This window comes from Vanessa atalanta, chromosome 8, assembly GCF_905147765.1.
Source record: "Vanessa atalanta chromosome 8, ilVanAtal1.2, whole genome shotgun sequence".
NCBI classification, from domain to species: domain Eukaryota; kingdom Metazoa; phylum Arthropoda; class Insecta; order Lepidoptera; family Nymphalidae; genus Vanessa; species Vanessa atalanta.
This window is the reverse complement of record NC_061878.1, coordinates 11188044-11209900: the sequence shown is the minus strand read 5'-3', so window position 1 is coordinate 11209900 and position 21857 is coordinate 11188044.

Here is a 21857-nt window from a genome sequence, read left to right as displayed (position 1 = left end):
AAAACTTATAAGACAAAACTTCACTGCATATATTTGTTTTAATTAATCTGACATGTCATTTTTTTTTAATTCGACTCGTATAAAGAATTGGATGAAGCAAAGGAACTTGTGTAATTATACGTATAAGAGACAACACATCTGATATGTCATTTATGTTAATTTTAAAAAGTATTAATAAGCGAACGTTTTTTTTTTTTTAAATATACTTATTACTTTTATTAATATGTTTCGAATATTTTTTATAATTAATTAATAGATAATAATTTGCAAATTCCATTAGAAAAGACATGGTAATCATTTAAATCAATCTAGATAATTATTAATTACACACAGTAAATTCTTCGACCAACCGACTAATTCTTCGACACAAATGGTAACTGTAATTTAATCCAACCTGCGCCAACATTAGTCATTTAGACTCTGAGCTCAAAATGATTGACACTATTTCGTATTTTATTGATACGTTAGTAACTTTGTACTTCTATTAAATAATTGTTTAAATTCCAAGTACGAAATATTCTTTGCCATTGTGCACACGGCACTAGAAAACTTCTCGTTACAATAATATAATTAAGACTACCGGCAGTCTGCGGTTAACTGGTCTTCGATTAAATATATAATTTAAGTTGCATTAAATATGATCGTAATTATTTGCATTATATTTGACTTGTACCGTCTACCAGCAGTTATCTTAAATTTTGAAGTTTTTATTTACAACTAAACATACCACATATCATTCCTTACTGAGTAAGGAAAATATTAATAAACTTAAACGTAAATTGGTAACACTACTCAAGCTATTCTCTTTCACTGCCAACACGCAATATTAATTTTATTATAACACAAATAAATCACATGAAAACTCAGTAGTGGTTACCTCGATATGAACCCGTAATCATCGATCAAGATCCACGAGTTCTATCTACTTGATAATATTTTAAAATCGTTTTAAAAGTGACTAACATACAACACAAGTTCAACGGATCTAACAAGATGAAATTTTGCACAAGAATTCCTTATGGAAAATAGATGAGCACTATAGAAGGATTTTTAAAAATTCATCTCTTAAACGGATTTTATATAAAAATTTCATTTATGTAGTTAAAAATATGGAAATCGGTATTTAAACTCCTATTAATGATTCAAAGACAGTTTTTGCTTGCAAGTTTTCAACGTCTAATTAGTTCGCAATATAATTATCGCGTCTAATTATTCCTCAAAAGGCTTAAATTGGGGATGAAATTTTGTGTGGTAATATTGTTATTTTTTATATTAAAAATATAGGGTTTTGCTTATAAGTTAAATACAGTTGTTACGGCGCTCTTAAAATCGCTCATTTAAGAAAGTGAAATTAAGGGTTACGTTTCTATATAAGTTCATTATTCAGGTTGAAAAATGAAAACTGGTTTTAAAATTCTCATTATACTTCTAAAATTCAACCTTTTAGGTTGAAATTCTTAGGTTAGGTAAAAAAAGTATATGGCGATGAAACCTGCATCAAGCAAAAATCTCTAATGCCTACTTAAGAAAATTCGGTAGGTTTCTGAATAATGATTCCGATGTACCATCGGTTACTCGGCTAGTATTTCAATAAATCGTAATCTTAATGTAAATTAATACGAATAAAATTTTATTGCATCGTTATATAACAATATTACATTGCGTATGCGTTTAGCACTTCATAAAAAACCTCGGAACAGAATGACACGTAAAAATGATATGTACAAAACTGTGTACTTACTTTAGTGTGTTTTTAATTAAATTAATTCAATCTTAATGTATTTTGATTAAATTTTATTGAATGTGCTTCTTATATTTAAAAATATATATTCCACAAATATAGTCATAGAACAGTATATGCATAAAGAAATCCTTTGAATGGCTATTTTCGGGCACAATGAGTACGTAAAACCAAAATGAATACTGTATAAAAATCTAGGTTAAATATGATATGACTGGCAAATCGTATTCGCCAACATTTCACTGAGAATAGTATGCCGTTGCGTTTGTTAATAAAACTAAAAATCTAAAAATAACATTGTGAAAAGTTCTCAAAGCCTAGGTACATCATTTTTGTTCGTTATTAATCATACAATTTGCATATACCACTTCTAGAGACTAGTTCTTCTATTGTGTGATATTGATGTAGTTATGTATTAAACCTCAAAGCATATGTATTATAAATTAGTTATCGGCTAATAAAACTGAGAATACCGATATAGTTATCAGGCTGCTACGCTAAATTTGCGCACGTGCGAGAGAAAACACTAAGACTAGGGACACGGAGAATAAACATGAATAAAACGAACTTGATTATCGTAATAGATTTTATTAAAGCTGACGCTATCAAGAATGTCGTGCTATGTAAATATTATAGCTGAAAGACAATATTTATTTTTGTCTCTTTCTTTTTTATATCATTTACCGGTATTTTAACGAGATGTTTGGTATTCTTCTTTATTATGTTGGCTCTGAGGATAGATTTGTCAAAATTGAATGATTTTCCTCAATATCAAATATTGAGGAATTACATGATAAAAATGTCCTTCAGACTGTTTTCGGCCATGTCGGCAAATCTCAAGGAATACTAACCAACTACGCAAGTCATATTTTAGTGAAGTATGTTCGCTAAAACAGGCAAACGCTCAATTCCCTCAGTCTCATAACGCGATGTGACGGCAAATCTGACACAACCGGAAATAGTTTATTCGTAGGACCAACGGCTTGAAGCATTTCCTGGAGAACGGAAATAAGGTAAATTCCAACTTCGAGACTCAGGAATTAAAAAAAATGTCAAATAGCTTTTTAAATCAATTAAATATTATGAGATTCTATTTTTTTAAGAGCGAATTGACATAATAAATCAATACCAAGTGAAAGTGTGAGAGGTAGTGAGAGGTAATTACTTGCAGGAAATATCACTGATTCTTCTTGACAGAATCTGCATACCAAGTCGAACATATATTTTGCTAACAATAATATAAACTTATTAGACTTCAGTAACTGTCCAATTTTGTTTTACTGACAAATTATAACTCTGTTTTTTCGGTATTATTCGATTCAATCACAAAATTGAACACCACAATGAAATAAAATAAATATTTCAACAAGTATATGAACAAACGATGAAAATTCTGTCGCTTAATGCGAACGCTAGTCTCCGTGGTCCCACCATACATTGATAGTGATGCACTCAGCTACCCAGCCATTAAGGCGCAGATAACCACAGCATTGCAGTAACTACTGGGTAAATTAATACTCCGTGTCACGATGGCATTAGCTTCCACTTAACTAGATTAGATACAACGACGGATTTTGTTAATTATATTGCTCTACGGAATTGCTTATTTTGTCCTCTACGCCATATAAGAGGGCTCTTTCTCCTCGATAACTGTTGTTGATAGTAAAAGTTCTGCTGTACTTCTAATGTATCTTTCTGTGTTGGGCGCTAAAATTATTGCATGTTATTTTATTATTTATGATATATATATGACAACGATAAATTGTGTAAAATTCACCAATTATATCATCTCAAGCCCCACATTACAAAGCTATAACCTATGTAATAAATGTATATTTTTTCATTTAACATTAACAAAGCAATGTGTATAATATATAATACCTTATTTTTTTATATTAACGTATATATTTGAATATTTCTGCCACATTCAATATTTAATAGATATAATTAGAAAGAGTTACAAATATGATTGTCGAAATTTGTGGTTTTACGTCACAACAAAAATAAAAAGACATGTCTCGCGGTTTCATCGACGTAAAACTCATATCCTTACAAGTATGTTTCAAACGGTTAGGTATTTTGGTTGGTTGACGTATATGGTTACTCCGCCCCTTAAGGTCGTAGCCTGAAACTATAACCTACCTCAATAAACGGACTATTTATTGCTAAAGGAACTATTCAAATCGGACTGGTACATTCTGAGATTATCGCGGTCAGCAATACATTCTCGTCAGCTTTACAAAATAGATACAGATAATACACATAGAGGTCAATCACCTTACATGTAGCTTACTCGTATTATCAAACAAACCTTATCAGTTTGATCTGAAAGGAGGTAATAATGTCCCATTAACGGTGATTTTATTGCTCATTATAAACACTGGTCCACAGCGGGCATTAAGTGATTGCGAACTAATTAGACGTGGAGAGACGTCCCTATGTAAGTTTATTGGTCGCCAGACTTAAGTTATGGATATGAAAACTTATTAGCGAAATAAAAATACCTTAAAAGCCGGTCAATAAAAATTCTACAAGCCTTCTACTGATTATTTTTCCGACTGCATACCGGACTTGCTCATTAGCTTGCTTTGTATTAAACTTATACAGAATCATATAAATCTGCAACTTTTTATACGAAAACTTTTTATAAAAAACCCATAATTGGTATATAATAGTTTACTTTTAAAAGATACATTTCCTTTCAATATATCATAAAGTTGTACTATATACTATTATTATTTATCGAAGACGATATTTTATTTTGCGTATATTATCAAAATATTTTATGTTACTCAATTATTATACAACAAGTTAAACAACGCCACTGCCAGCGGTATCTTCGACAAAATAAACGCAGTTTTATCATTTCACATCTGACATTTAATCACTTACTTCATTGCCCTTAAATTGACAGCCACTTCAGACCAAACGGTTGGACTCGGGAGACCTCGTAAAGATAGAATCTGCTCCGCTTCATAAGGAAATTAAACATTATTCATCCAGAATTTAAATCCCAGACTTTGAGTTAAATTATTATTTATTACCGTTCTACGTACATCTTGGACATAACATAAAAAAGTCTTTATAATGAAATTGACGTAAATAAGCACCTGTTAACCAACAAAAAAGTTTCGTACTCATTACAGTCGGTAATCGTTTTAAAAACATTTTTCAAAAACACATTAACCGATAGAACGCTTATTTCATTAAAAATTAAGTATTTTATAATGGCCGTTATACTTACACTTTTAAACAACTTCGTAATATAAAACCTTTTAGTCTGAAATAAGCAAAAACATAAACAACATTTGGAAATATTCCATACAAAGTAATTGTAAATTGTTACAAATTTTCAAACGCCATTTTCTTAAAATGATAGGTATGTGAGTTGAAATTACAAAACTCAAAAACTTAAAATATACCACATCGCAGATTATTTCCCAAAAATTAGAGGAGGAGCTACAGATGTCTAAACAACTAAGAAACAACTTATTAAAAATAAAGAAAACAATATTAATTTCAATATAAAACGTAAATTTCATTACGGGGGCTGTACATGCAAATATTATCTACGTAATATAATTATTTCTACGATAAAATTGTTAATTCTATGTATTCACTGACCCCCAGACGTCCTCTTAAAACTAACTTGGCTCATGGCTCATTAATTGTCCCGCAGTAAGGCATTAATTGGCAACTTTAGTTCGTGTATTAATGCTTAAAATACTATACACTTATTTCGCTAAACGCTTAAGGGCTCACGTCCCACACGAACTTGTAAAATTGATTTTGTTCAATTTAATTGAAGTAGCTTTAATGATCTGAAGCTTAGATCTAGATTTAACGATTCACTTTTATGTGTGTGTTACAAATGTTTGTTAAGCCTTATTTGTGTAATACGTTGAATTATATTATGTAAGAAAATCGTATTTTTGGGAAAAAACAAACATTATGCATAAAAAAGATAATACTGCTATTGAAAAAAAAAAATCTTTTAAATCTACCTACATAACATCACTTATACATAAATTAGCAAATACAATAATTTGGTATCGACGATTTCCTACATTATTTACTTTTAATGCATTCCAAATTTAAATTTTAAATAACAACCAATTTTAGGAACGTTGTATACTATTAGTCAACTTAAATATTGATTTCCAATAACTCAATATCGAAGAAACAAATAGGTAAACTGTTCTCAGGCCAGTCAATAGTGCTCGTTTAATTAGGAACGTGTCGCGTGCGCCGCCCCCGCCACTGCCTTTTGTGTCCGACAAGTACTGCATACAAAACTAATATTTCATACCTTTATATGAATTGGTGTTATTAATTATTATTGAATAATAGACCGACTTGATGTTGTATAAATATTAACTATAAGTTAACTCACATACTCAGTGGGCGTTATTAAGTTGTTTAAAGAGGGTTCAATGACGCTCTAAGTTTTAGAAGATTGCGATTCTAGGGTATTTATTAAAAACCAGTATGATATGGATTTTATATATTTTAAAACTTTAATACTAACATTATTATCTCATTTCATAGTATTAACGATACGGGATTAGCTCTAAATATTAGTTCTTTTTTGTGAAGAATACCTTTCTCCGTATTTTTTTAATGATGTATTTTTAAAAATGGTTTATGTTGTTCTTTATACAAAATGTTTTGCAGACGGTACAATTGTTGGAAATTAAGCTAAATTTCCGAACGATGTCGACGCGGCTTCATTTATGAAACGTCCCGCGGTGTAAACACAGGAATGCCTGTACCCAGGCGCCCACACACCACAATAACAGTGTATTCGGCTCTATCCCTAACAAGCGACCTGAATATACAGATAAGGCTATAAAGATTAAATTGATAAAACAACATAAACCGCTACATATCACAAAATATAATGCCCCAATAAATAAGCTTTTGGCGTTCCATTAACGTTTTACCATATTTTGATTTGGAAATAAGTAAAACAGTTTTGGTTAAATTGCTAAGGAAAAGTTTCTTGAACGAATAAAAGATTAGATTAATTTATCAACGAAATGGAAGTAATTAAAACTGGGATCGATAACATAACTTGCTCCACGAAGTAAGGAGGCGGTGAAAATGTTAATGTTCAGATTTAGTTAAGTACCCTATCCTAGGATCTTGGTTCATAATGTATCCTGCGCGCGTTCGATATGCACGAGCGCAGTTAGGCCACGCCACCCATTTACGTTTTCTATGTATTACTTATTAATGATATAAAGATTTATTACGTTCCGCGACAGATTTTAATATTCATATACCGTAGCAATTTAATCTTTCTCTAATTCCACGGACGGGCGTCTGTAGATTTATTGGTTTGTTCCAATACGGACTTTTGTTTGAGGATTCGAAGCACGGGGCTGAGTCACGATCGCAGTAGGAAGTTGAAATTGATGTCAGATTAATTGTATCGTTTATATAAACTATTTGTGAAAATGATTTAAGTTTTCGTACAGTCATTTAGTAGCGATTATTCTCATTTATTGTGTAATTATATTTCTTGTCTTATTTCATGTTAAGGCCTCAAAGCTTTAGTACTACATAGTACATCCGATATGAAACATTTCCTCATGTCTCAAAAACATTTGGTAAAAAAATGAAAGGTGAATGATTTTGTAGGCTATGAGTTCGCGACCATACCGCGTCTCTAATGGTAATAATTAATTGGGTATTATAATTTATTGTGATCGAGCATGACTATGTTATTTACAAAAGAATATAATGTAATGTAATCTTGAGGTTGATAATACTTATAGCGACCAAACATTCATATTAATGTATCTCTCGAGGCAAACTTCCATATTATAATTTACAAGATCCGCATGTCCAAAGTACTCTGAGAAGAAATTATCTACTCTAAATTTCTCAACAATATTCAGTATATTCCAGGATAATATTGCGAAAGTCTGCATATATTTTAGTGGATATCTCGTGCACCTGCTCGGGTCAGACGGGTCGCGGGATCCTCAAGCGCCGCGGGTGACGCGCCGACGTGCTGATAACCATTTTCCTGTTTCGATACAATATAAGAATAGCCCTCTGGCAAATGCTTAGTAGCAAAGAATACGGAATAACCGAGCCGCTACTCCCGCGACTTTATTCTCTTGGAAGATATAAAAGCTTTTGAGCTTGGCAATCTTCGATTTTGGCGTTGAAAATAAAGCAACAGGCTGTAACCATCCCCACTGCGAGACATAGGCCTCCTTTCATTGTACGGAGAACATTTCGGACCCTATTGGCAACTTTACTGGCTTTACTTGGCAAGTTGTTAAATATAAAAATGTATTCATTCCACGGCATAAGAAGAATTATAAACACTAATTAAGAATCGGCTGTCATCGCTCAAGAGGTTTTTTCGCTGAGACATCTCGCTCTTTTAGAGATAAAGTAACATTAGAACAAATAATTAATTAATATAAATACATAATATATTAAAATTAAAATAAATGATGTACTTATATTATATAAAAAAAAAAAAAATAATATTTATAAAATAGGTAATATTTCATATTTTTAATATTAGCATTAACATAAATCGGAATATATATATATTCCGACTTCAAAAAAAGGAGAAGGTTCTCAATTTTTCCTACTTTATAACCTGACATTTAAAAACCGTTTAGGAAAATTCTTTTTTGTTTTATACTTCCCGTTTGGTTCCATCTTTTTTTATAAGTTATATTGTTTTATACTTACTTATTCAATTCATTTCATACTAACTTATTCAACCAATATAATGTAAGAATCGAATCGATTAAACGTCACAAGAATTCGATTAAAAAAAGTATTCCTTTGTATTTATAAAGCAATAAGACACAATTTGAAAAACGTAAAAAATGGAAACCAGTTTACATTAAGAAAGAAATTGTAAAAATTGCTATTACAATATTATAAGAAATTGTCATTGTATTATATTTATGAATATAAAAAGACAAGGTATCCCAAGATATCAGATATTCTCCCGTTAGAATCAGGGCACACTCGTAAATAATGCATCAGGTGCGGTATATAATGATAGCCGCCTGCGGGACAGCAGCAACAGATCTTTAGGATTCAATGCACTGTTAGTCTTACTAATATTAACTTGAAATCATCTTAAATGTAGTATATTTAATGCGCGTAACAGAACTGAAACTATACTTTTACAACGAACGCTGCATAAAGAGCCTTAAAACTCAAGAATAAACATATTATTTGATATTTTATTTTTAAAATGTTACCAAATTTTATATTTTTATTTAAAATAGGCAGAGTGGATTATAAACATTTTGGTGGACAAAAAAGTGGACACTACTGCCATTAGACGTTAGCAATGTAAGAAATATCCCTTAGAAAGACCCACCAAATTTAAATATTATGTCCCTAGGTCACGTAGTTAGACTGAGTGACCCTTCAAACCTAAATGCAACAATACTAAGTAATTCAGTTTGGCGGTAGAATGCTTATTGAATAGATGCTACCTGACCAGATAGGCTTGCACAGAGTTCTATATATTTTTGATTAATTAAATCAAAAATACTTTATTCAAGCAGTATTTTGAAAAAAGGTATTTTACAAAAAAAAATTAAGTGTAGAATTTCATTAAAAGTAAAATTAAATATATGTACATACCACCGGTACCTTAAGTAGATTCTACTGAGAAAAAACTCTGTAGTTACCTTTTTTCCAACATTTGAAACTTTTGAAATTAATTGTTTTTCTTGACGGATCAAACTCGAAACACAAGAAGAAACACAATACTCGAAATAAAAAAAGAGAGACAGAAAAAATATCACCTGAAACTAAGGATTAGTTTGTATGAAAAGAAACCGCAGGCAACTTTGTATGCGGACTTCACATTTGAACGACTCGGAGCAATAAATATCTGCTTTACTTCTCAACTTCTACAAACGGCATCGACATCAAAACATGTATCATTTTCTTGCAGGTCTTATACATTCAATAACTTACCTTTCTCCGGTTTTAGAAGGTCCATTAAAGATAAGTAATGCGATCGATTTTCAATCTTTTTATTTAGTTTTCTTCGAATATATTTGAATTATTTTCCATGAAACAATTAAAAACTTCGTATTTGGATTGGTACCGAATACAAAATTTCAGTACAAGACTTCGAAATAGCATTATTATGAATTATTGCTTATAAATAAGCACCTTAAAGTGCTACTCTGTCTCGAAAAGGAAGTCTGCCTGTCAATGGAATATTCATTACCTGTTACTTTTGTAACGTTTATAAACGATAAAGGTGTTCGCGACTAATTACAAACACCAGTTTTGCAAGTTATTGCTAAAATCTTTAAGAATGAAGCATTTCATCAATTTTAAGACGGCATCCTTAAAAATAACCCATCGTCAATGTCATTAGAATTTCAACATAAGATATATAAAATATTTAACAAAATTTTAAAAATATTAAAGTATTTACGGGTATGTCAAGTTTTTTTTTAAATTATGTATATTAATGATTTAACATGGTAAATAAAATCAATACTATGAAATAATATTTTGTATTTGTATTAGTATGTGAGCCGAGATGGCCCAGTAATTAGAACGTGTGCATCTTAACCGATGATTTCGGGTTCAAACCCAGACAAGCACCACTGAATTTTCATGTGCTTAATTTGTGTTTATAATTCATATCGTGGTGAAGGAAAACATCGTGAGGAAACCTTGTGTCTAATTTCAACGAAATTCTCCTACATGTGTATTCCACCAAGCCGCATTGGAGCAGCGTGGTGGAATATGCTCCAAACCTTCTCCTCAAGGCCGCTAATGTCATTACATTAGCGGCATTTTTTCTAAAGCATCCATAACATTACCAATACATTACATTCAATGTATTGGTAATGTTACCGATGCTTTAGAAAAAAGTATCATATAAATATAGTAAACAACATTACACATCTAGTTCAGATAAAACATATAACATATCATTAGTGCGTGTTTTTTTTTTTTTTTTTTTTTTTTTTTTTGCCCGGGAGGGCAAATGACTCTGCTCCACCTGATGGTAAGTGGTAGTAGAGTCCAAACGCGACGACGGCTAGTGCAGTTGGGAAAGGTGATCTGCTCTAGCCGCCCCCGCCTTGCCGGCCCGCAAGATGCCTCTTCACGCCTCGCTTGAAGGAACCCAGGTCATAAGAGGAGGGGAATACGTGCGCTGGTAAAGAATTCCATGTTTTGGAAGTGCGACAAAGAAAAGAGTTGCCAAATTTCTTGGTACGCGATGGAATTGATGTCACAGTTAGGCGGTGACATCGAGAACCAGCACGCGTGGACTTGTGAAGGAAAGGGGAAGCAGGAATAAGGGAGAATAGTTCCTCTGAGCACTCGCCGTGACACATTCGATAGAAAGCGCTGAGTGCCGCTATCTCTCGACGCAATTGTAAAGGCTCGAGGGTGTTGGTGACCTTTACATCGCCAATAATGCGAACCGCACGTCGCTGCAACCGATCCAAAGCCTCCAGTAGGTACTTAGCGGAGCCATCCCAGAGGTGCGAGCAATATTCAACGCAGGACCGTACCTGTGTTTTATACAGCAGGAGCAGTTGAGCAGGCGTGAAAAAACGCCGCACCTTGTTCAGGACTCCGAGTTTACGTGAGGCTGTTTTAATAACAGCCTCGATGTGATCCTTTGGATTGAGGTCGCACCGAACGTCGATTCCCAGTATGGCGACTTTGCTATGTATCTCCAGCGTGGTGCCACAGAGGGAAGGAGGAGGGGAAAATGGTGACTTTTTCGCTGTGAGAGCGCACACCTGTGTTTTCTTGGCGTTAAACTCAACAAGATTGTCAGAGCCCCATTTGGCGATGAGTCCTAACGTTCTATCGAGCTCAACAACAAGATCCCTCCGTCTCTCCTCAGTTTCCGCCCGTCCAGCCGCTGCGCGTCCGTGGTATCCCCCGTGCACTGTACTGTCATCTGCATAGCAATGTATGTTCCCGAGAGAGAGCATATCATTGATATGCAGAAGAAAGAGCGTGGGGGATATCACAGACCCCTGGGGGACTCCAGCATTCACTACATGGGATTTTGAAGCGCAACCATCAACTAGAACGCGAAGGCTGCGCTTGTGTAGGAAGCTAGCAATCCAGGTGCAGAGCTGTACCGGCAGACCGTATGCCGGCAGCTTGGAGAGAAGACTTCTGTGCCAGACTCTGTCGAAAGCCTTGGAGATATCGAGGCTGACGGCCAACGACTCTCCACGCTTATCGATAGCTTCACCCCAGAGGTGTGTTACGTACGCTAGAAGATCACCTGTGGACCGTTTTGGTCGAAACCCGTACTGACGATCATTAATTAGACAGTGATCTTCTAGGTAATGGATCAGTTGGTTGTTTAAGATCCGTTCCATCACCTTACAAAGAACTGAGGTGATAGCTATTGGCCGATAATTTGCCGGGTCAGATCGATCCCCTTTTTTGGGAACCGCTTGCACATTAGCTTCTCTCCAAGAATCCGGCACACATCCTGTAGAAAGAGACAGCTGGAACAGGCGCGTTAACACAGGAGACAGCTCCGCTGCACACTTCATCAGCACTATGGCTGGTATTCCATCGGGACCGCTAGCTTTCCGCACATCAAGTGATTGTAGCTCTGCACGTACATCACGTTGCCTGATTTTGATGTCAGGCATCATGTAGCCACATGAAGGAATTGTTGGTGGCAGCGCACTACAATCATTGATTACGGAATTATCCGCAAAGAGTTTTGCCAGAAGATCAGCTTTCTCCTGCGGACTGTGAGCTAGCGATCCGTCCGGATACCTGAGCGGTGGCAGCGAAGGTTGACAGAAATTGCTTTGCACAGATTTGGTCAGACGCCAGAAGCTACGGGAGCCTCTAGGATGTGAAATAAGGTCATGGCCAAACCGCGCAATGCGCTGTGCATCCGCTCTTGTGTATGCCTTCCTACAAGACTTGGAAGTTTTATTGTAGGTTGCTTTCAGTGAGTCAATGTTAGATGCCCCACTAACGCAGCCATTGATCCACGCGCGATATGCCGCCTGCTTAGAAGACACAGCATCGGCACATTCGCGAGTGAACCAACGGTTACGCGTACCCTTACTGGCGAGGTCTGAGTTAGGAATGTAGTATTCCATCCCCAACAGGATCTCACCAGCAATAGCAGCGGCGCTAGCTGTCGGGTCATTCTCACTGAAGCAACGCTCCTTCCAAGGGACTGACGCATAGTAATCGCGCAAACCGTCCCAATCTGCCGACTTATAGTGCCAAATGCGACGTTTGCTTACCGTTGGTGGCGGCAGCTTGGCCTGTGGCACTTTGGTAGATATCAGGCAGTGATCCGAAGAACCAAGTGGAGCCCGAACCTCAACCTGATATTCCACCGGGTGGCTAGTCAGCAGAAGGTCCAGTAGGGAAGGCGCTTGCCCGTCAATGTCTGGGATCCTGGTGGGCTGATCAACCAACTGGGTCAAGTCATGCGTGAGAGCGAAAGCATGGGCAGTCCTTCCCGCATGGTCAGTTTTGGAGGACTTCAACCATGATTCATGGTGAGCGTTAAAGTCCCCCAAAAACACCAGTTCCGCGTTAGGAAACTGCTCTTGCGCAGCATCTGCCACCCGACTAAGATGGTCAAATAGTCGGCTTGTCTCCAAGTCACCATTGTGGGATCTGTAGAGGCACACGTAGACCCGACTCTGACGAACCAAGTCCACACGTACCACTAACAGGGAGAAGGAAGGGTCCTCCAAGCAGCGCAGACGGTGACAACAAACATCCGTCCTGACGAACAAGCATACTCCGGCTTTCGCTTTGAAGGATTCTTCAAGCATGTAGCCGGGATAATTAAGGTAGCTGGTATCGACAGGACGGAGTATTTGAGTCTCCGTCAGAAACAACATTGCTGGCCGTGCTGTCTCGAGATGGTGGTGGACAGCATTGAGGTTAGCGTGGAGTCCACGGATGTTAACGAACTCAACCTCAAACAGCGTGGGAATGGTGGGGGTGTGCACCGCTGTACGACCGTCATTTCTTTTATGCACTGTCATGGATAGGGGGAAAAAAGAGGAAGAGACGTGAAGCGAGCGATGCGTTGCCACGATAAGGACGGTCAAAGTGTGGAGCTGTGTTTCCCCAATAAGTTGCCAGAAGAGAAAATAAACCGACCCGCCGGGCGGAAGGGCCCCCGAACCCTCCCGGTAGTGGCCGCCGGGACCCCACCGTCCGGTCACCAACCGGCACGACGGTCCACACCGGGATTATGCGTGGCCTGGTGGGGCAGCCTCGCGAGCTGGTTAGGAACGCTTGGGCCCCTGTACTCTGCCACGGGCGGCCAGCGGAACAACCGTTTCTACGGGTCTCCCTGACCGGCGGGTCAATATACTTTCCTCCAGCATTGGTTCAACAGCAACATCCACCGGACCAACACTTATCGCGACAATGCGCGCTCGGGCACTGGCTGTACGCCGGCTGATCTCGAAACGCGGCTGCAAGCAGCCACTTCACGAGTGTTTCACCATGCGTACGGTGGTAACAAGCCAGGCGGATGATTGACATCCTACCACCAGATGAGCAGATGGTCGCTCAGATGTCCCTTAGTCGCCTCTTACGACACCCATGGGAGAGAGAGGGGCAGTGAATTGTATTCTTACTCCGTCACTGCACGGATTAGTCTCGTCGAAATAAAAATACATTAACAACAGCAATCGCGCATTGATCTAATTTAATTATAAAGTACGGGTGGGTTACGTGGTAAAGTATTTCAGTATTCATGAGGTATGAAGAGGTTTCACGTTGGTCTCGCTCGGGGCGCTATGGCATTATAATACAAAAGCTATCGAACAGTGAATCAATGTGAACATGATTTCTATTATTCGTATGCATCGAATTTGCCTCGGGCTGCCCGCAATTCATGCCTTTGTCGCATTATGTCGCGCGCGCTTAGAGCATTGTTGAGAGGATTGCTTCTGCAAATATTATTCGAGGTATCTCATGCCTTATCTATTTTACATATTTAGAGTATGCAATACAAGTCCGACACGCATTCCGATTGAATTGAACTTTAATATTTAAATCTATTTTTTACAGTAATATTTAGGTGGTCATGTTTATGTATGTACATATTCAAAGTAATAAAATTTAAAGTTAATTTTAAATTGTTAACGTGTTTGTTCTGTGACATCATTTAAGTATGTAAAATAATGAATTATCAATCGTATACATTTATAACTTATATTATATTCATTAACACAATTGTACAGATGATATGTATGATAACTACATAAACATGTACGGCTTATAAATTTCCCACTGCTGGGCTACGGCCTACTCTCCTTTTTGAGGAGAAGGTTAAGAGCATATTCCACCTCGCTGCTCCAGTGCGGGTTGGTGGATAAACGACATAAAATTAACAAAAGATTATATTATTTTATATTTTGTGTCATAACGTACCACTTGAAGAATTTGTCTTTGTTTAAGCTAGTAACTTAGAAAATCGCTTTATTTTACGCTATTAAAAATGGTATAGAATATAATATAACCCATGGGGGCGGTGCAATAGCTCTTGAAACAGATGAAACAGTGCGAAGTAACTAGTGTCGTCTAATGTAAAGTAATAATTAAAATATATACATATATATATTACCAACAATAAATTAAACTATACTTATGTATTTCCTTATCACTACCAAATCCATAAATCTTTGATATTTGATTAGTAGTTTCACTGACATTAACGTACGATAAAGGTGAAAATCGATTCGTTCGTCGTAAATCGTCTCTGTCCGGAATCGATTTTATTATCGACTATAGATTGCGTACTATCGCAACTCGATTGCGAATCTCTCGAGTATTATCTAATCCGCTCTGATTAGTGTATCCTTTGGCATCTTCCTATTTTCTACACGGACTCAGTTTAAATCCAAACATAGATTAACAAATAATTGATAGAGGAATGGGAGATAAGCAAAGAAAACCGGCCGTATTTCTGACCCAGTTCAAGTCCAAGATAATTTTTGGATTTAGTTAATTCTAGAAATAGTTTGAATATGTTTATGTGAATACATAACGTATATATAACAAAAACTTAATTGATATATGCAATTCAATTAACATATATAAAAATAAGACAAAATATAAATAAAATAATTAATAATAAATTTATACGAAAAAAATATATACATAGGAAATTAAGCTAGTGATGTTTAGTCTTCGCGTTTTTAAAGTAGAAACCTTCTAGTAGTCGCCATGTCTCGCGCATGTGTCGGGTTTAATAGGTGCACTCTTTGTTTATGGCGTCGGAAATCGATGGCACGATGCCTGTTTAATAAAATATTTTTACTATTCTATTACTTGCGTTCAATTTATGTCTTACGTATACAGTCAATTCAATATAAATCTGTCCGGAAATTACGAGCATCACTTTTTGCGTGGACCTGGATCAGAAGACAGAGACGTCATGTTTTTTTAACCCTCTGAAAACAAATGTCTTAATTAGATTTATATAACTATCTTTTTCTCATTAATTATAATAAATCAGGACAACTGATGTCATCAAGTTTTTCCATTTAAGATTAATAATTATAAAAAAAGATCGTTTTATAATTAAAGTTTTAATAAAAAAGTAAAACTCATAATAGCTTGCAAAATAAACTCAGCAGTATTTTCAAATCATTATTTTACTAATGATATTTGGTTAGGCATCATACTTTAAATAACAACCTAAAAGCTAAAAGTAATTAAGTATCAGTCAACATTTTTAACCTTTCATCTATCCGAGTGACTTAACGTTTAATTTGTCTTCTTCCATTGTAACTGGCATGTATAATTAAAAATACATATCTATAAAAACAAATAAATACAGTAACACCATAAAAATAATGGAAGTAATTTTTACATCATTTTTTGTTTCAGGTGTCATTCAAACATCACGGAGATCATAACAAGGTTTTACAGTACAGTGTGTAACAATATATATAATTAGGTTAATTATTAAGGGTCAATTCATAAAATACGTACTCAATAAACGAGTTTTTGAGATGATAAAATTGCATGGACAGAGTTGTATTAACTAACAATGTATTGCAAATATTGAAATAGAGTAACTAATAAGTTTCTTGCCGGTTCCGCTCGTAGAATCTACATTCCGAACCTGTGGTAGTTTTATTTGTAATGAAGTTCTGTAAAATAACGATTCAAGTGCTTGTAAAAGACTCCCTGAATAAAGAATATTTTGATTTAATTTTTGACGTACGACACGGACGTGATGCATTCTATGATTTAATATACATATTTTTGTTTTATTCCGTTGTATATGTGTATAATTACTAAGACTGAAATACATATTATATAACATAGAAATCACAAAAGGTAATATATATCTATTAATAGAATAAATCACGTCATACGTAGTTAGCTATCTTGGTTACATTAATGACCGAAACATTTATTATTTGTTACTGTAAACAATGTTTGTTGTAGTATAATTACGTTGGAAGAAAAATACAAGCGGACAAATGACCTGCCTGTTGGTAAGTATCTCCTCTGCCTATACACATTGGCACTGTAACGAATTTGAACCATTCCTTACACCGTCAATGCGTTTCGAACCGTTTTATTTCCATTGCACTTAATTCTGATTTTAGCAATCACTAACTTTTTAATACTAGGAATCTAAATATTTTACAATTACATCATCGTATATAACATCGTAGCAGTAATGGGATGTTATGTCAAACTCAGAAGCTTGGATGTAACCGAAGATATGAAGAGGTCCCAACCTTAGCGAGGGTCTTGGTGGTCTAGTGGGTGTGTTCGTTTCTTACTGGCCTGCTAAGTCCCAAGCTGTGGTGGAACAATACACGAAAGATTAAAACCAGTCACTCACATTACGTATTATTTTTTAATACATTGGAAGAAACTATTTATTAATGAGTATTTGGTTGGTAGTTTAAGTTGGTAAATTGTCTCCAGTAACAAAATACTTTAATAAAGATTTTTATTTTTATATTAAAATTGTTTATGTTTATGAAGACTATGAAGAGTACATTTTTTTTTAATTTACGACATAAAGAAAATTAAATATCACTTTGACTGCAATGTTAACTAACATGTTTTGCTCGCCCTTTTAGCAACCTGGCATAATGGCAGTGAGGGAATACGTGAAGGTTATTAGAATAACCCTCTTGGGAATACATTCGCGAGTGGATTAGGTCTCCACCAATATAAGACTGACGGGCAATTGATTCATTTGATGGTAAGTTGTCACCATAACCCAAAGATATAAGCATTCCTTACATCGCCAATGCGCCACCAATCATGGGAACTAAGATGTTATGCCCCTTGTGCCTAGTTACACTTTATATCGAAACACAATTATACTGAGTATAACTGTTTTAAATAGATATATATAGAGATAAGATAGGTTGAAAAGCTATTAGAATTTAATTTTATCGTAAGTGATATAAGTGCACAAAATGATGAAAGAATATTTGAAGAACATTGTTATATGCATACAACCATAATGTCTTTTTTAATACTTGTTTTGTGGTGATGACACACGGGATAACACCTGCCGCCTACTTATTAGTATTTAATGCTAGATCGTGTGCCAACGCTCATTACAAGGATATGAGTCCCCATTAAATTATATTATGTCATATCCATATTTTTACATTGACGATGTCGTTAAAAATGTAATTCTCATATAACTGTATTAATCTTCGACAATTTAAATTATCTTTTTTTCTGCGTTAAATACGTGCGTTTTAATTCGAGCAATTTATCTCAATATATCTGACAAACAAACACAAGTGAAAACGGTATGTTCGACTTCTTATATAGAACCGCCAATCTGCATTTGATGGCAAACGATAACATAGAACAGAATCTTATCTGTAGTCTGTTCATATTAATTTGAAAATTTATATGAACAGATTTATTTATTTATTAAAAAAACAAAGAATTTGTCACGAAACTTCGACGCGATATATATTCACGACGTTATTATGTTAACACTCTCATTTTTTCAAGCGTTGAATTTAAATTATGCGACCTACCACCAATTTGTTGAGTACCAATTTGTTGCGTTTTGTAGGTAACAAAGGAAAAAGACGCCGCTGGAATCATGAGCTTATTACTTGAAAGTTTTTCTTTACACCTACGTCCATTGATCTTGCAGTAGATTATCTATATCTGTATCTTTATAATCTTTATCTTTTCCTGGTTTTTAGATTGATTTAAATCATCTTATATTACTTGTTTTTCTACCAATTAGAATTGAAAATCTGGGTTTTATGTGTATGTATTGTAATAAATCAAATACTAAAAGTCATTAATTTCTCATTTATAGAGTACCATAAAACATATAAATGAAACGTTTCTTGTTAGCATCAAACGACAATACCTTCACGCGCAATAGACATCAACGCGTTCATGTGTCACAGAGAATAAGTAGCGAGTTGGAAATAAATGTGATCGCTTTCAAGATTACAGAGGGATTGGAAAGACATTTAGACTAATTTTATTTTAAACATCGTTCACGAGAGCTGCCTCGTATTGCTAGAGATTTTATTAGTTTACATTATTAAATAGTGGTTGTAATTTTATTGTACGGTGGACTCGTCTTGGACGTGGCATGAAATTTAAAGATCTAAAAAAGGATACTGTGTGTGTATAGGATAGGTTCACACATAGATGTATATATGTATCTGTGTAACTGGTGTCCAAAGTAGAAACAAACTATTTCATTAATTTTGGTGCAAATGTGAAAGCACTGGCTAAAATTCAGCATGAATAATAATTATGTAGATCTAATTAAATTTATCAATTCCATAATTTATTATACAAGTCGATTTAGTGAGGTATTTTTTATATCGACATTTGTAGAAATTCATAGTCACTCTTAACGTCATTTTAATTTTTTAATGTCCATTTTGCTAATTTGCTATACGAGGTTTTCACCTGGTATAGATTTCGAGTTCTTGTATACCTTTGCACATTTAACTTTTTATAATAATCTGACACAACTTAGCAATTCAATTCAATTTATATAATCAGGCTTTAATAATTTTTGAACTAGACAAAAATAACAGTATTTTATATCTAATTACTTTATTATTGAATGTTAAAGATATTTTATAATCTATAAAAAATATCATATAGTGGAGGCCGCAGGTTTGCCCAGAATTACATTATATATGTAAACTATTACTATGTGACGTCAGCAGTTATAGCATTGCAGTTGGATCATCCCAATAATTTACGCATGGTCATGTAACTTCAGTATTTATAACGTACTAACCATGAAACCCGACCATAAAACACTAACGATTAGTATTAGCAGTAGTGGTATATTTATAAACATACAAATTTATTTTATGGAGTATTATTAAACACTCCGATTTTCTAGATTATGTTCTCAATAATAAGATTTCTCCTTTTACAATTCCCTTGAAGTCGGTATACTTTGTCTCAGTCTGTCCGTGCGTCCGTGTACTGTCGTGATCTACAAAACAATAGTCTTGTTCCAGCGGCGACTTCAAAGCCTACCTCTCTAATTTAAGCTACAATGACAGTTATAGAGTACAATAATTAATAACTGAATCGTAATATTAACACACAAATAAATATAGGAATTACTGCTTTGACCAAAAGATTGTAGCCAAAACTTCATTTAAAATATATTTATAATGTAGCATTCGTCGTTAACTTTTTTATTTAAACATGGAACAAGATTACATTTATCTTTAGTTATAAGGTATGCTTTTAATGTATGACAATTGTAAATTTTCATATATGTGTACTGTTCAATTTCCTAGAAATAATGCCATGATAATTAGACCCGTTTCTGCCAAAATGTACCCGACCTTATAATTTAAGATTTATACAATTTTGAGTTTTAATATAAAAATTATCAAATTTTAATTAAGAACTTCAACGTGTTTCTCAATAATTAAATCGATTAATGCTGGTGTTTTTGTTTGTTATATTCTGGTATCATATCTGAGTTCAAAAACCTTGTGTTAGATGATAGCGAACGAAGAGGCTCAGAAAACATCATTTGCCGAATGAACGATCAAAGAAGAAAAGAAGAATGTCGCCGTATTGCTGGGGTTTCCTAGCGGCATGTGCCTTCTACCATGCAATGCCCTTGGAAATCCCAAACGTGCAGGCGTCAATGACGACAATTTAACTACGATAGAAGAAAATGAAGAATGAAAGATTTTTTTTTTTTCATATTTATCTATTTATTTGTTTTATTACACGTATTTAACACAAGTTAGCTAATTTAAAATGACAGCTTATATATTAATAATATTTTTATCTCGGTCCAATTTTCACATACAAATTTGTTTTATATGTATATAATTTTTTGTAATATGTTATATAAGTTCTCAAAATAACGTTAACAATTGGTTAAATAGGAAATATGAATTTTTTCATTACGTAACTAGGTACTGCTCATTTATAAAAAAATCAATAAAAAAAATTAAATGTTTTTTTTATTTCTGCGTTTCATTTGTTTTTTTATTTTGGATATTATAATATCCAAAAATAAATCGAGTTATATGTCAATTTTTTTTTAAACTTTTATCAAAAAAATATGTTACCGTCGTGTTTCCTTAAATACACTTGATTTGTTTAAGTTAAAATACATTACCTCAGCGGAGCTCCAGTCCACGAGGTGTAACTCTAATTAAAAGTTATTACATTTAAATTTTTATTAATGTTAAATGATGCCGAGTCAAACGAAAATCCTCCTTGGACTTTTGAGGTAAGCAACAAAACCCTAAGTATTATATACATGACTGAAATAAAGACTTGCTTGATGACGCATCCTTGTCACGTGTCTGGCACATTTACTTGCTCGGTCTTTTTACTTGCTCACATACCTACAAAAGTTTTCTTCCGGTAGAAGTAGATAGAACAGACTTATTTGTCCGGCTCAATCTCAAATGCTGGTTTATTTTGCTTATTATATTATTCTTTATGCAAATTGTTATTTAGTTTTATTTTAAGTTGTAGTTCTTTCTTTTGCTTCTCTGTTAAAAGTTTTCTTGTTAAGTATTAATTAAAAATGATTATTAACATATAAATATATAAAATATAAATGTTCATTCGTACATTGGTGGCGGCG